Here is a 17,333-nt window from a genome sequence, read left to right on the forward strand (position 1 = left end):
CGTGGGCAGATGGGGGCAGGCAGATGCTTCTCCTTCCTTTGCCCTCCGCAGGCATGGCTAATCAATCACAGCACTTTTCTTCACTAAGCCTACATGCAACCTCATAATCCTTCTCGACACAGTTGTCTAGATAGCCATTCTCCATTCAGCAAAGTGGAAAACTCCTGTCCATCAACTACAGCTTAAAATTACACCCTTCCTGGGGATCAAATTATCTGAGGGAGAGGGCTGAGGCTTTGGTGGTAGGATTTCTAACACTAGCCTATGGTTAGGCTAGGAATTAGGACTAGAAGAGTGAGGCATGTTTAACTATGGGAAGTCAGCACTTCCAAAGGTACATACACACACAATCACACACTCTCACACATACACACAGAAATGCACACACTCTTATACACACCCTTTCCCCCTCACAGTAATGCTCTTCTGCTTCAGTATTTCTTTTCTTTTTAATATTCATTTCTTCTTTTGGTATTTCTAACAGCTCCTTGTTCTCCTTTGGAGCTAGAAGGGTCCTTAGAAATCTGACCAATCCTAAACTACTATTCTAGTGACAGACGTAGAATCTGAAGGACACAGATTTCCCCACACATCTTCTCACATTGAATAATGCTCTCTAAAAATAGTGCCCCCTATACTGAGCCTCAGCTTTCTTCCACTGATAAGGAAGGTAGTAATCCCCACTTCTCAAAAATTACTGGGCACCTTAAATGAGATAGGACTCTGAGCACAATGCCTGGCACTTAGTAAAGTTTCATTTAAAAAGTGTTATCATCATCACTGCTATCATCATTATTGTTACTGTCATTGTCATCATCTTTACCATCAGCCTGACTTCCATAACAGGAAGTCAATCTACCTTTCCCAGGGCCAGCTTGCTGGAGAAAGCAATCCTGGGCGTTGGCTGTGTAGAGAATGGTGGTGGGAACCAAGCAGACAGCAGGTCCGTGAGCTCTGACCTGGACCTTTCAACTCCAACTCTTCCCCTCCCCCATACCAGCATCCCCAGCAAAATCACAGCCCCTCCACGCCTCCCAGGCCTGACCACTTCTGCCCACATTGGGGCAAAATGCAATGACCTAGAGTCTCTGCAGAGGTGAGGGAAGCAGGGCTAGAGGCTCAGGCCTTAGAGGAAGCCATATATACTTGCTCAGTCTTTGGGCCAGAGAGTAGCAGTCTTTCAAACATGTTTTTTGGGGAAAAGTTGTAAGATGGTCACTAAAGACTGCCTCTCATCACCTCCCACCTGCTCTACTTGGTCTTTCATTCACTCATTATATTTGTATTGAACACTTACTACATGCCAGGCACTATTCTGGGTGCCAGGGATATAGCCATGAGCAAAACTGGTAAGGTCTCTGCAAGTTACCTGCTATGGATGTGACAAAAAATAAGCATATAAGCCCATGAGTATATATTATGAATTGATAAGTGTTCAGAAAAAATAAAGTAAGATAGAGAGACAGGTGATGGTGGGCAGGGGATGTTGAAGGAAGGCCCATCAGGGGAAGAACATGTGAGCAGACATTGGAGTGATAACAAGGAGCGAGCCCTGCAGACAGGGGTGGAAGGCATTCTAGGCAGAGGCTAGCAAACATGCAAAGGCAGGAGTGAGTGTGCAGAAATACTGGAGGAACAGTCAGGAGGCAGGTGTGGCTGAGGCAGAGTGAATGAGGGGACTGGGGAGTGCTGAGAATGTGATCAAATATCTCCTGCCATTTCATTCTCTTCTTCATCCTCAACACTCCACCCCACCATTTACAAACCAACCTCTGCATCCTTCTTCCTTTTGCCCACTCCTCTGTCTAAGGCTGGTCCCTTCCCTGCTCTCTGGATCCCATTCTATCTGCCCCACCCTCACTCCCCATCCCCTCAGACACCTCACTCCAGCCTCAGAGCCTTGGTGCACATTGTTGTCTCTGCCTCCAAGTCCTCCCCATCCCTTTTCACCTGGCCATGAATGTTTTGGGGTCCAGGCAGGTCCTGCATCCCCCCAGAACCTTCTCTGGTGCCCTCCCTGGTCTTCCTCAGTTGCCTGCGCTTCCCCCATGTGGGTCTGACTCACCAACAAGGTTGTTCGTGAATTCCCAGGCCAAGAGGGTGTCTGATTTCTCTACATCCCAGCTAGGAGCTTAGGGTTTGGGGAGGTGTGCAGGTAATACTCTTATGGTTTGGGGCTAAGGCCTCTGGCTCCCCAGAACCCCTTGGGCCCTTGTCTCCCTTGTTCATCCCCTAACCTGGGAGAGTTTAGTGCCAGTCACCCTGACTTGCTTGCTGCCCACTAAGCCAATCTAGTGCTTTGTGTCTCCCCTTTCCCCAGTGCCACTCCCACTCCCATCTTCTTAGCCTAAATCTTCTCCATCAAACCCAGCTGGATCCTGTTTTGCTTGGGGCAGCAGAAAGCACACTGGACTCAAGAACCAATGTGACCAGCGATTTTCAACTAGTGTGCCACAAGAATTTTTAAAACATGCAATACCTGACTATTTAGTCAGGGGCACTGATCTCTTTTCTCTTAGATTGTTCAATAAAAATATGACAACAGCCAACACAACGATAGCTGTCCAGTGTGAATATATACCTACATTTTGTCAGATTGGCAAAAATATATATATATATTGTTCTGCAGAATTTTAGCAATCAGTTTATGTGTGTCATGAGATGAAAAGGATTGGGAATCACTGAACTGGACTTCTGCACCATGTGGTATCTGGCCCTCGGCCTCCTCATCCATAGCCTGAGATACAGTGCTCCCCAGAGTACAGGGAGGAGCAGGGAGCAGGTGGTTTGTATCTGCCCTGTCTCCTCCCCTTGGCTTTGGGCTCCCTGAGGTGCTAGAGTTCTCTCTGGATCCCTCTCAGTGCCCAGAATATAGCAGCTTCTCAGAAAATGTATACAGAAATGTACAGAGAGGCCATACTTTATGTTTTACATTTGCACAAACATCGTGTTTCATCCTCATGGAAATTCTTGCCAGCATCTGTTCCTTGCACATGTGCAAATGGGGCATGCTGAGCCAGAAGGACTGAGTGGGAGGGGCTTCGCCATCGGCTTTGGAAAGACCCCCACCAGTTATAGTGTGAGACCCACTTAAGGCCAGCCCTTGTACCAGGGTCTGCAGATTTCAGGTCCTAAGCACAAAACCCTTGCACATTCCTCAGTCCTCACCATGACACATGAGGTGGGCAATATCACACCTATTTTATCACCAAGAAAACAAAGGCACAACCAGTGAGCAGCAGAGGCAGGAACTGACTGTAAGTCTAGGAACCATCTCTGTGTTCGTCTATGTCTCCAGACACCTGCTGATTGATAATAAATGGAGAGGAGTTTTTTTCTTTCCCTCTCTTTCTTTCTTGGCTTTTTTCCCATTTCTGGGCACTTTGGATGCAGCTTTTGGAGTAGCAGCTGTGCTGCAGAGAACAGGACACTCAGTGCCCAGCAGGAAATGCCTGGCATCAAGCTGAAGGTGGGAGCTGAGAATTGGTCGGCACCTCCATGCCTTCCTGCACGTCAGTATTGTGTTGTTGCTTGGAGACCTGGAAGGCAGGAGCGGCCTCACCTACGTGGTGGCTTCGTGTGGACTGTGGAACTGGGGTGTAACTCTACGCACTGTTTACAAATGGAAAGTGGCCGGAGTCCCAGGAGGGAAAAATAACTGCCCTGTTGGCATCTTGTCATTTGTCTTTGCTGTCCCTGGACTTTGGGACTGATTATGGCTGTGAGGGCAGGGGCACAGCCATAGGATTTGGTTGTATCTTGGCACTAGGAGGCAGAATGTGGGGATCCTGCAGCATTTAGCCAGCACTCATAATCAACGCCGCAATCACAGTCTGCTACCTGGACACACAGTTACCTCCCAGCAATACACACACACACGGGTTTGGGGATCCCCAAAGCTGGGAATCCCGCAGCTCCTGAAGCATTAATTCAGTACCTACTCTATGTGAGACACACACTGACCACATATTGGCTGGGGGTGCTGCCTTTGACCTTGGCAAACTTTTTTTTTTTTTTTTTTTTTAGAGAGAGAGAGAGAGACAGGAAGGGAGAGAGATGAGAAGCATCAACTCATAGTTGTGGCACCTTCGTTGTTCATTGATTGCTTTCTCATCTGTGCCTTCGCTGGGGTCGGGTGCTCTAGCAGAGCCAGTGACCCCTTGCTCAAGCCAGCAACCTCAAGGTTTCAAATCTGGGTCCTCAGCATCCCAAGTCAAAGCTCTATCCATTTTGCCACCACTTAGTCAGGCCTTGGCAAACTTCTTAACCTCCCTGAGCTTCAGTTCCACAGCTCGAAGACAGAAATAAGATTACTGCCTCACAATTTTGTAGGCAAAGATTAGGATGAATGCCAAAGACTCGAGTGGAGCTTCCAACTGCTAAACCCTATTCAGGAGCTAAGGCCTGTATAGGTTTGTACAAATTAAATCATTTAGGTTTTCCAAATCTTAGGATATTTTTATTAATTTCATGTCATAAACTGGATGGAATTGGAATTAAAGTCCTCATGTCTTTGAAATAAAATACGTATGGGAGTTTGAAATGAATGTCACCCCAATAAATTTAATTTAAAAAATACATATGGGAAAGAAAAGAAGAAGAAAAAGATTTCATGTTAATTACTCACAATAGCCAAGACATGGAAGCAACCTAAGTGTCCATCAGTAAATGAATGCATAAAGAAGCTATGGTCTGCCTGACCTGTGGTGGTGCAGTGGATAAAGCGTCAACCTCTTAGAACACTGAGGTGGCTGGGTGGAAACCCTGGGCTTGCCTGGTAGAGACACACATGGGAGTTGATGCTTCCTGCCCCTCCCCCCTTCTCCCCCCTTTCTCTCTCTATCTTCTCTCTAAAATGAATCGGTAAAAAAGAGATAAAAAAGAAGAAGCTATGGTATATACATAGATACAATAGAATAGCATTCAGCCACAAGACAAAAGGGAATCCTGCCATTTGCAACAACTCCGATGGACCTTGAGGGCATTATGCTAAGTGCAGTAAGTCAGACACAGAAAGACAAATACTATCTGCTATCATTTATATGTGAAATCTAAAAAGACAAACTCAGAGAAACAGAGAGAGTGTAGGTTATGAGGGGTTGTGGGAGGGGGAAAATGGGGAGATATTGGTCAAAGGGTATAAACTTCCAATTATAAGATTACTAAGTTCTGGGGATCTAATATACAGCAATATACCTATATGGATCTAAATATAGATACAGGTAATAATTTGTTAATACTGTTTCATATATTGAATATTGCTAAGAGAGTAGAGCTTAAATGTTCTCACCACAAACAACAAAAACAACAACTAAACAGTAACCATGGAACAGGATAGAGGTGTTACCTAATACTATGGTGATAACCTTTTGCAATCTATAAGTGCATCAAGTCAACTCATTGAACACCTTAACCTTAGACAATGCTTTGTGTCAATTATATATCTTAAGAAAGCTGGAGAGAAAAATTTTAAAAAGAATACATGCTGAAGAATGTAGGAAACCATCAAGGTAATAATGAGCCAAGGCCGGAGGTATGGACAAAATGTTTCCTCCCAGCCTGGGGCTTGCCCTTTGACTTTCTTAAGGGTGTCTTCTGATGGAGAAAAGTTGTTCATTTTAACCAATTACAATGGATCCATTTCTTCTTTTTTAGCACTTTGTCCCCTGTTTAAGAACTACTGGTCTCACCAAGACCATGGTGACTCCTTCTGATGCTCCACACTCAGGCCCATCATCCATCTCCAATCATTTCTGTGCACAAAGTTGGGTGGAAGGTCAAGGTTCATGGTTTTCCATATGCTACCCAATCCTGCCATCACCATGTGTTGAAAGTTGTTCCTGTCCCCACTGAATTGCAGTGGGGCTTTTTGGGAATGGAAAGCTACATGCAATGAACACAAGAGGCGCTGCCTCCTGCAACAGCCTGGGTGAAGTCTACAGATTTTATGGTAAACGAGTGAAGCCAGACACACAGAAACACCTTCCAGAGCGGACTCCTCAGTGACATAGGGTGGCTGTGGACACCCCTGGGGAGGGGTGTCGTCTGGAGAAGGCACAAGAATGCCTTCTAGGGTGTGGAAATGTTCTGTATCTTGACCTGGGTGTGGTGGCTCCACAGGTGTGTGCAAATGAAAAAAAGAAATCAGTGAGCCATGCCATAAGATGAGCTCACTAAACTGTTTGCTTGCTTTATGCTAATTTAAAAGAATGTTCTTGGAGCTTGAAGGAGAAAAAGATGTATTCAAACAGAAGTGTTTGTTGTGGAAGCTGTGCAGAGGCTTGGCAGAGATGGAGACTAAGATGACAGGGGTAGCGCCACCATCCGGAAGCTGGCGTGGCTCCCACTGGGCCCTGCTGTCCTCCTGTGGGACAGAGACATGCTCGCAGGACACCAACCGCAGACAAGGTCATTTTGGGGCCATGAGTCAGTGAAACACAGCAAGGCCACACTTCACAGTTGTGTTTCAGCTCAGACAAAACAAGGTCCCCACGGCACCCACGAATACCCAGCACCCCTCTTCTCTCACCTAAAATGAATAATTACTAAATCTTTAGCAACTATAGTTGTAGCATGTTTTCAGTCTCTCCTTTCTGTGGATGAGAGCTATTGAGATCTGCCGTCATAGAATTGCCCCCTCTGGCTGCATCTAATCTACCCAAGACCCTGCTACCTTAGGCTCTCCCAATCACCCAAGGAAGCCCAAGTCCTACGTAATGGGTTCCTGCCGGCACCCTCTACTGACAAGCCAGCATCCCTGCAGGTGTGATCTCCCTCTCACAGCGAGTAGCTAACCTACCTCTTCAACTACCGGCAGCTCCAGGTGGTCTTTGGCTGGAGGACATCTACAAGACATTTGACCAAAGTCTTAGAAACTGATTACGTTTGCCCAGCAGGGAAGGAAGGAAGGGTGCTCCAAGCTGAAGGCATCAAATGTGCAAACACTTTCACAGAAGGTGGAGGGAAGCGTGTGTTGCACGTGTTTGCCTGGGGAAGGGTGATACCGTGGAGGAAGGTTGGGGCCAGAGAGTAACCCATGTCAAATGACAGGCTACATACAGATCAAGGCCAGGACCAAGGTGAGGCAGACCCTCCTTCAATCTTACATCCACGATGCCTCATTCTCCTCACCCTCTCCTGGCCCTATCTCTGATTCTGTAACTATCTTTAATTCAGGGCCAAGCCCCAGCCCTGAGCTGGCTGTCAGCCATGCTGAGCTCTAGTCAGGACTCAGTTCCTTGTGAAGTTAGTGGATGAATGAGGCTGTCACTAGTGCCATCTCTAAGGTCAGCCCTGTCTCCTGCTGTCTGCAGGAACCATCTCCACCCTCACCTCTCACAACACAACCCCTCACCCTTTGCCTTTCCAACTCTTGGCACGAGACTTGGTGTGGAGTGTGAGCGGGGGTCCAATCAGCCTCCCACCCTAATCACCAAACCCACCCAGGTTCCTCCCACTGAGGTTTCATTTCTCTTTGCTGGCCCTGTTGCCACAGAAGGAGTGTGGCAGCAGCTCCTCCATCATGAGGTTAGTCCCTGGGCCGCAGGGCTCCACAGTCTCTGCCCTCTGTCTTCCTCTTCCCCAGGGTCCCCCTCACCTCCCTCCCACCCCCAAAAGCACTGGATATGCCTGTTGCTCACCATCTTAAACACCAACAACCAAACCTCCCTGGAGCCCAGGCCCCTCCACTTCCCTCTCCCCCCTTCTCCAGGCTGACCTGCACTCCATCCCTCCTGTCAAAAGGCCTGGCCCTCTCTAGCCAGTCCTAGGCCCATTTTGGATCTCATTGACTTCTGACACTTGGAGGCACGCCTCTCCCTTGGCAACAACACCTTCTGGTTCTTGACCCCTGGAGCCTCTCCTGGGCTGACTCCTCCTCCCTGATCATTGAACCTTAGATGCCAGATCACTGGCTGTCTCTGTTCACAGCCTCACTTCTCGTTGTGTGACTTCACCTCCTCTGCTAGTTCCCATGACCTTGCTACCACCCAGTTTTCTCTCCCAATCTCCAGACCCCTGGATCCTGCCACCTGCCAGATGCTTCCACTTGAGCCCCCCAAATTCCAAACACCCATCCAGGCTGGGCTTTCAGACAGGGGTATTAAAGATAAATTCACAAGGCACACAATAGGAAGAGCTCCCAGAATAAGCTAATAAGGGCAGGGGGAAGCAGGTCTAGAAGGGGAGGGAGTCTAGCAAGGGCTCTGGAGGGTGAATCACTCTGCAGGCCTCCCCTGGCTGCAGGCAGGGTCTCTGAGCTTGCACATTACTGCACCCTCAGTCCGGAATTGGGGCTGCCCCACAAGATGTCTGCCCCCAGACATAGCAGCATCAGGAAGGCAGCCTGCCTATGAGGAGATGAAGGGACAGGCCAGCCAAAGAACACAAATTTAAGGGGAGGTGGGGAGGACAAAGATCCAAAAAGACAAGAAGGCATCCAAGACCATGCCCACCATCCGCCCAGGAAGCTCCTCTCTGGGATTTTTCACCCCAGTGAGTGGTGCCTCTGGGACCCACGCTGGGAGCTGGAGCCACCCTTTAGCCCAGGTTCACTTAGTCCACGCATCTGGGTCAGCTCCTCCTCCAAGCTCTGCACTGGACATAGGCGAGGTTAGGGGTGGGAGGCGGCACAGAGAAGCCCGGCCAGGCCTTGCCACAGGAACTTCTGGTGTCGCAAGAGAGGCACACTTCTAAAGAGGCCACTAGGAGTCCCTGAGACCAACACATGACAAAGGGAATGGGCTGCTGTCACCCCCCACCCAACTCCTCGAGGAGTAGGGGCTCTGGGGACATGAGCAAGGGTAGTCAGCTTAGAATTTGGGCAAGAAAATGGGGTCAAGGAAGGCTGCACAGAATGAGGAGCTATTAATCAAGTGAAGAGGTAGGAAGGGTGGTTCAGGCAGGAGGCACAGCCAGAGCAAAGTGGGGAGGCAGGACACAGCCCGGTTTACACAAAGAACAGCAAACTGGTTTCATCGAGAACCCCCATGACTTGGTCCACAAGCCGCCTGGACTGGTTTTGACTTAGTGGTTTTCTCTAAAGTACGTATTTATTTTGTAAATTTATTTAACTTAAGTAAATTTATTTCAAAAGGAAACTTTATATTATTTACCTCAACTAGAAAATAAATATCGCTTTGCCAGAAAAAGAGAAGTGACCGAAAGTAAAGATGCTTCTAAGTGCTAGCTGCAAGCTGCTGCCTGGCTAAGCTCTGAGCCAGCGTCCTGGCCTCCCTTCCATTGAGACAGTTCCACAATCAAGAGCACACCCACCTCTGTCGGAGACCCCCGCCTGCGGCAGTCTGGCAGTCTGAGAGAGTCAGGCTGCGGGACCTAATGCCCCTGTATGATCTAGCATCGTTTTATGCATCTCAGACACTGTAGGGCCCTGACCTTGGTCAGGTGAGAGCACAGGGGCGGCCCAGGGTCAGGTTCAGGGATTCTTGGGAGGTGGGCTGAGCCAGGCTGAAGAGTTTGGGTGTTTTCACAAGGGCACTAGGGAGCCATGGGAGAGCTGCAAGCAGGTATGCGACATGGTCCGACATTGTTTAGATTGTGACCTGATAGTGTCCAAGGCTTGCCTTCTCAGGTGAGGGTGCCTGAGACAGTCTTCTCTGGAGTCCATATGGCTGAACTTGGCCCCCTCACCTTCCCTCCTGGTGAATGTGGTCTGTGGACACAGGGACAAAGGCATGCTCTAAACCCGGACAACTCCCTGGGCCCAGAGCGGCAGAGCTGAGAGCTGCAGGTGGGGTTCATCAACAGCTCTTCAAGTTAGGACAACCACTGTCGCTCACATGCAAATTAAAAGATCTCTGTGTCATGTGCCAACTCAGAGATAGTGATAGAACTGCTGTGGATTTAGGGACTCACTTGTCGGTGTTCCAACAGCTGACTTTGGTGAGTTTCATCATTGCCTTCCCTCTCTCTCCCTCCTTCTCTCCCTCCCTTCTTCCCTTCTTCCCTTTCTCTCTCCCTCCCTTCCTTCTATCCTTCTTTCTTTCCTCTCTCCCTCTCCCCCTCTTTTCCTTCCTCTCCCCTCTCTTTCTCTCTTCCTTTTATTTGAATACAGGCTGTATTTATACAATGTTCTGTAATCTACAATGTTTATTTGGGTAGAGGTTGTCCAGAGAAGGTGTCTTTCCCATCTAATTGAGAAGGAAGTGGAGGCAGAGTGAGAGTGACGTGGTTCCATGGACACTCAGGGGTAAAACTTGATCCCAGGTCATCTGAATCTCAGTCTCATACCAATTAGGATACTGTTGAAATAATCCAGGCAAGAGATGGTGGTGGCTCATACACAGTGGTCACTGTGGAAGTGGTGAGAGCTAGTCAGATTCTGGATATGAACTGGCTGTGGTCCAGGAGGGAAACACAGTGGTCAAAGGTGACTCCAAAATTTTTACCTGAGAAATTAAGAGACGGGCAGGTTTGGGGGCAGGGAATCCTTAGGATAGTTGGAGCCAAGTAAGGTTTGAGATGTCCATTAGACAAAGGGAAGGGAATGTCCAGGAGGCAGCTGAACACAGGGGTCCGCAGTCTGGGGTTGGGGAAGGGGGAGTCTGGACAGGATATGCACATTTGGGGTGATCCGTATGTAGACTGAGGGGCCACCAAGGAGTGCATATAGACAGAGAAAAGGGCCAAGGACTGAAGCCCAGGCTGCCCTAAAAGTTGGGGAGCAGAGAAGAACCAGAGAAGGAGCTGGGAGGAGTGATCACAGAGTTAGGTGCAATAGCAGAGAGCAGTTGAGCTGCTCCAGAGGGCAGGGAGCATAGGGAGCTGAGGAGAGGGCCCCTCTCTGGGAGATCATGCAGCCCCCTGCGGATGCAGAGACTTAAACAGCAGCTTCCTTCTTTTGGTACATAGGCCTCACCATTTTGCCATAAGATCCTTTTTCTACCCCTTCCCCCCCAAATGTAAACTTTCCTTTACATTTTTTTTTTCACAAGAAAAACAAATGATGATTAATATCTTTCCAAAGGATTAAGTAACTAAAACCCAGCTTTTATGTGATTTAGAAGTTGATATCTGCCACACATCCTTTTCCAAAAATAATAAAAAACCCACACCCAAACATAAACAGGGTCTATTAGGCACCAAAGTGGGAAGGTTTCCAGAAAAATAAAAAAATATTTGTCTAAGGTTTTAACAACCAAACTGACACCCCCCTTGGCTTCCAGACGCTAATCAGAGCTGAACAATGGAGTGAAGAGAGGCGTGTTTTCCCTGGGGTACAGGCCACGTCAGCACATTCATCAGCGGTGGGTCTGGTCCTGTCCAGGACTCCTGAGTTGGCTTCATGCTCCTGGGCTGACAGGAAAGTGACTCTCTGCTAGGCGGTCACCTGGTTTGGGTTTGCAGTGCCTGTGTTTCTCCCCACAGTGGGCATCCCTTCCTCCAGGAGATCCCTGGTTTGACCACCAGGGGCCAGTTATAGTAGAATGTGGCTAAGGCCTCCGCTCTCCTTGGGCTGGCATTCAATGCTCTTCCCAGCCTCCCAGACTCCCTTCCTTCAGGCTCAGCCCTTCCCAGCATGCATTTGGTGGTTGCCCACCTATGAGCCTTTGTACCTGCTTTTCCTTCCATCTGATATACTTTTACTGCCAGTCCTCCCAATTTTGCATATTTAAATTCACACTGTTATTTAAAGGCAAGATGACCACAGAATCTGACTAACCTCCCATAGTCCTGGTTTACAGCTGTTATACTGAGATGATTATTAATAATGCCCCCTTTCACTCTCAAAAATATCATGGTTCAGACAACAGATTCTCTAACCACCCAGCAGAGGTGGATTCCCAGAGCAAAGGTTTCCTTTAACCCGACCTTGCACAGACCCAAGTGCCTTTCCTGAGTGTATTGCACTGTGGCGGACACCCTCCTCGGCATGTGGCTTCTTTCCCCTGCTAAGCAGGTACGGTCTCTTCATTAAAAGCTTTTAGAAAATATAGTATCATGGCTTAGACTGTGTACCTCAAAGAGATACATTCAAGTCTTAACCCTGGATACCTGTTAATGTGACCTGGTTTGAAAATAGAGTCTTCATAGATTTAGCCTAGTCTTGAGGTCATTAAGGTGGGCCCTAATCTCATACAGCTATGTTCTTATAAAAAGAGAATATTTGGGCACAGAGAAAGACATGCACAGAGAGAAGACAATGTGAAGGCACCCGAGAAGATGGCCATGTGACTGAACTGATACATCTGTAAGACAAGGGACACGTAGGATGGCTGACAAACATGAGAAGCTGAGAAGACGCCATGTGGGATCCTCCCCTAGAGCCACCAGACACCAGAGCAAGCACTGCTCTGCAGACACCTTGGCCTGGGACGTACAGCCTTCAGAACTCTGAGAACATAGTTGCTTTTTTTTTTTTCAAAGGGATGCAGGGTTGAGGATGTTACACTTCATCCTAGGCCAATGAGGAACCTGAATTTAATATCATGGAACTTGCTTGATCAGGCAGTGGTGTAGTGGATAGAGCTTTGGACTGGGATGCAGAGGACCCAGGTTTGAAACCCCAAGGTCACCGGCCTGAGTATGGACTCACCAGCTTGAATGCGGGGTTGCTGGCTTGAGTGTGGGATCATAGACACAATCCCTTGGATGCTGGCTTGAGCCCAAAGGTCACTAGCTTGAAGCCCAAGGTTGCTGGCTTGAGCCCAAAGGTCACTAGCTTGAAGCCCAAGGTTGCTGGCTTGAGCCCAAGGTTCCTGGCTTAAGCCCAAGGTTGCTGGCTTGAGCCCAAAGGTCACTAGCTTGAAGCCCAAGGTTGCTGGCTTGAGCCCAAGGTTCCTGGCTTGAGCCCAAGGTTGCTGGCTTGAGCCCAAAGGTCAATAGCTTGAAACCCAAGGTTGCTGGCTTGAGCCCAAGGTCTCTGGCTTGAGTAAGGAATCACTCTGCTGTCGCCCCTCCCCCCCCCTTTCAAGGCACATATGAGAAAGCAATCAATGAACAACTAAGGAGCTGCAACAAAGAATTAATGCTTCTCGTCTCTCTCCCTTCCTGTCTGTCCCTATCTGTCCCTCTCTCTGTGTCTGTCACACACACACACACACACACACACACACACACACACACACACACACACACATCATGGAACTCGCTGGGGTTTTCTCACCAAACAGATTGAACCAGAATCTTCCCTTGCCCCCAAGGAAGAACCTGGTTAGCTCCTGAATACAAAAAGTCCCTTGAAGTTGCTGTTGTTTTAAGCCACCTTGTTTTTGCTTTTTTGTTACAGCAGATTGAGGAAACTAGTCAATATAAAAACTACTCTTTTAAACCAATGCTTTATTGAGATACAACTCACATACTATAAACATCACTCTTTTAAACTGTACAGTTCGAAGGATTTTAGTATTTTTGCAGAGTTGGGTAACCATCAGCACCATCTAATTTCAGGACATGTCATCCCCCCCAAGAAGAAACTCAGTCAATATTCATTAGCAGTCACTCTCCGTTCTCCCTTGCCCCTCAGGAAGCCACCAATTTGCCTTCTGTCTCTATGGATTTACCTATTCTGCACATTTCATACAATGTATGGCCTTTGGGTCTGGCTTCTTTCCCTTAGCCTCCTGTTTGCAAGGTTCTTCCATGCTGAGCATGTGTCAGCGCTTCACTCCTCTTTACGGTTCATTGTATGAATAGACCACATTTTATTCATCCATTCATCAGTTGGTGAACATTTGGATTGTTTCTACTTTTTGTAAACAATGCTGCTGTAACCATTTGTGTACAAGTTTTTGCATGGATATATATTTTCAATTCCCTTGAATAAGTAACTCTTTTTAATGGAAAGATAATGCCTGCACACCTGTAAACAAAATTGCCAATAGTAGAAAAAGTATACCACTAAAAGCCAGACTTTCTCTTCTGTTCCCAGAGGCCACCCTTTGTTTTGTGCCAGGCCTTCCAGAAACGTTTGCTGCAGATACACACTCAAGTAAGTGAACATTTCATTCCTCCAGCAAGAGTTCCAGCGCATGACTATTCTGACCCTGTTCTTCTCACACAGCAGTGCTCTCTATGTTTCTGCATCGGTGTATAGGACTGTGCTTCATTCTCTCAGTGACGGCCTCGCTGCATTGCTTGAATGTGCCCTTCTTTATTGAACCGTTTGAATTTAGGCTGCTCCTAATCTATTGTCACAGCAAATATGCTACCCTGAACATATTGATGCACCCATGCAAAAAGTCCTGGGGAGGGGGGTAGACCAGAAGACCCAGAGGTGGACTTATTGGAACACAAAATGTGAGCTTTTCTAGTTTGAATATGCTGGACTATCATTGTGAATTCACCAACCAGATGATGGTTTTGTATGGACGTTATGACCCATGTAGAGAAACTAGATCCATTGCCAACCCATTTTCATAAATATTAAGAACCAACCTCAAGGCCTTGGTGGGTTTGCTCAGTGGATAGAGCATCAGTCTGGCATGCAGACGTCCGTTGTTCAATCCCCGGTCAAGGCACACATGAGAAATGACCATCTGCTTATCTTCCCCTCCCTCTCCACTTCTTTCTCTCTTTCCCTCTTGCAGCCAGTGGCTCAACTGATTTGAGCATTGGCCCTGGATGCTGAGGATAGTTCAATTGACTCCAGCATAGGCCCCAGACAAGTGTAGCTGGGTGGACCTCGGCCAGAGCACATACGAAAGTCTGTCTTGCTATCTCCCCTCCTCTCACTTAAAAAATAATAATAAAATAAATAACCAAGCTCGATTATTCTCTTAAAAATAGTAACTTTCAAGAAGTTGGAAGTTTAAAACCAGCCAGATTAACAAAAATAATCATTCTGAATTATCAATTTGGTATCATGGTATAGAAAGTCTTTATTTTTATTTCATCTTGCTAACTCAAAGACAGGATGTGGAAACAAACCTCATTAACTTGTGCCTGTTGTATTCTAGCTGGACAAAGTTTTTTCTGACAAATCAATTTTATTGTGCAGCATGCCTTAAAAGTTGAGAATCAGGTGAGGTCGACTCTCCCAGTCCTGACACGAAATTAGCTGACTGACCTCGAGAATGTTCCTTATCTTCACTAGGTGGCGGTTTGTGTAACAGGGAAGGGTTAGATAAGACAGAGATTCTAGGACAGCAATTTTCTTTTTCTTTTTTATTTGTTGTGACAGAGAAAGGGACAGACAGATAGGAAGGGAGCAAGATGAGAAGCATCAATTCTTTGTTGTAGCTCCTTAGTTATTCATTGATTGCTTTCTCATATGTGCCTTGACTGGGGGGGGGGGGACTACAGCAGAGTGAGTGACCCCTTGCTCAAGCCAGTGACCTTGGGCTCAAGCCAGCGACCATGGTGTCATGTCTGTGATCCCACACTCAAGCCAGCGACCCCACGCTCAAGCTGGTGAACCTGCACTCAAGCAGGATGAATCCACGCTCAAGCCTGCGAGCTTGGGGTGTCAAACCTGGGCCCTCTGCCTCCTAGTCCAACGCTCTGTCCACTGCGCCACCACCTGGTCAGGCTAGGACAGCAATTCTCAACCTTTTTCATCTCATGGCACACATAAACTAACTGCTAAAATTCTATGGCACACCAAAAATATTTTTGCCAGTCTGATAAAAAAAATAGGTATAATTTTGATTCATTCACACTGGACAGCTATGTCATTTTTTCTTTTTAATTTGACAATCTAAGGGAAAGGAGGTCAGTGCCCCTTTAGTCAGGTGGTGCATATTTTAAAAATTCTTGTAATGCACCAGTATGCCTCTCACAGTGCATCGGTTGAAAATTGCTGCTCTATGCTAATCTCTGTACTTTGATAGCGCCTATATGTCCACAGGTGGATGAGGTACCCTCTCTCTTTTTTTTTTTTTTTTACAGAGACAGAGAGAGGGATAGATAGAGACAGACAGACAGGAACAGAGAGAGATGAGAAGCATCAATTATCAGTTTTTCGTTGCGACACCTTAGTTGTTCATTGATTGCTTTCTCATATGTTCCTTGACCGCGGGCTCTCAGCAGACCGAGTAATCCCTTGCTCGAGCCAGCGACCTTGGGTCCAAGCTAGTGAGCTATTTGCTCAAGCCAGATGAGCCCGCACTCAAGCTGGCGACCTCGGGGTCTCGAACCTGGGTCCTCTGCATCCCAGTCCGACGCTCTATCCACTGCGCCACTGCCTGGTCAGGCAGCACCCTCTCTTTTGATATGATGTCTTAACCTCAGATAAGGGGTTGATGTCAAATTTAAATGTCTAACCTTTGTTTGAACTTGAAGTGCAAACAAAGGGTTAATGTTTTATTTCATCATCTAAAGGGGATCTTTGGGGATCTTGTTTTCCTAGATGAACTCAGAGCCAATCTTATTAGCCTGTGCAGGTACCTTTGGCAAGGGTTTCGGGGAAGAGATGGGGTTGAGAGAGGCCCAGGGATTACAGATGAATTAGCATTTCTTCCTCTGGCTCATTACCGGTGGATAAAGGCACCTCCTGCGGCTCCCAGCAGGTTGGGAGCAGGAAGTTGGGTGGTTTGGACAGCAGGAATCTGGCTCCACAAAAGCTGCTGAAAAGCTATTGTTCCTGGGTTTAACAGGCCCTTTCGTTGGCAGCTTTCTCATGTCTCAACTGGAGCCAAAGTCTTCACCCAGACACTGATAAACAACAATCAGTGCCAGAATAAGCTTAATGAAATTCCCCTGCCATCCAGCCATTCCCTCTGCTCAAGAACCATCGATGACTCCCCATTGCCCACTCACTCTTTGTGTGGTGCTCCAAACTAACATGGTCTGGACTAATTACCTGGATAATTTCAATGTTCATTACTTCTTAGTGTTTTATTTTAACCAGCATGTTTCCAGTATCCAGTCTGGGCCAAGCACTATGTTAAGTACAGTGCAAGCAGCATCTTGTTTCATCTTGATGAGCATTCTTAAAGAAGGTCTTATCCCTGTTGCGTAGACAAGGAAGCTAAGGTCCAGAGCCACTAAAGAGGCTGGCCAAATGCTGCACAGACAGGCAGCAAAGGCCCAGTGCAGTCCCTACTCCTGAGCTTTCTCTCGCTGTCTGATGTTGGGGCCATGTACTGAGCATTAGCATGGTCCGGGCAGTAAGGAGAGCTGCTGAGCGGGTGACACTGGGTGATTGTAACTGGGTAAAATGACCTGCAGTTCCTGCTGCCTGCTGTGACACAAAAAGCCCATATTTGTGACACAGGTGCTGGTGAAAAGGAAAGAAGTTTATTCAAGTGTCGGCCACCTGAGACAATGGGAGCATTCCTGTTCTCAAAACCCCATCTTCACAGTGCAGATGCCTTAGCCAGATAATATAGGGGATGGGGAGAATTCTGGAGGGGCTGAATTCCTAGGGGGAGGGT

At 47.5% G+C, this 17,333-nt stretch overlaps 1 long non-coding RNA gene across 1 annotated transcript in view; it reads right to left on the bottom strand.

The window, feature by feature from the left end:
- Window positions 1-6,891, bottom strand: part of LOC136382431 (uncharacterized) — a 28,471-nt gene extending 21,580 nt beyond the window's left edge. The window contains exon 1 of the long non-coding RNA XR_010747232.1: window positions 6,800-6,891. This is a non-coding gene — a long non-coding RNA (uncharacterized lncRNA). The remainder of the gene's footprint in view (window positions 1-6,799) is intronic.
- Between the last annotated feature and the right edge of the window lie 10,442 nt (window positions 6,892-17,333).

The sequence above is a fragment of the Saccopteryx leptura genome, chromosome 10, assembly GCF_036850995.1.
Source record: "Saccopteryx leptura isolate mSacLep1 chromosome 10, mSacLep1_pri_phased_curated, whole genome shotgun sequence".
Classification (NCBI taxonomy): domain Eukaryota; kingdom Metazoa; phylum Chordata; class Mammalia; order Chiroptera; family Emballonuridae; genus Saccopteryx; species Saccopteryx leptura.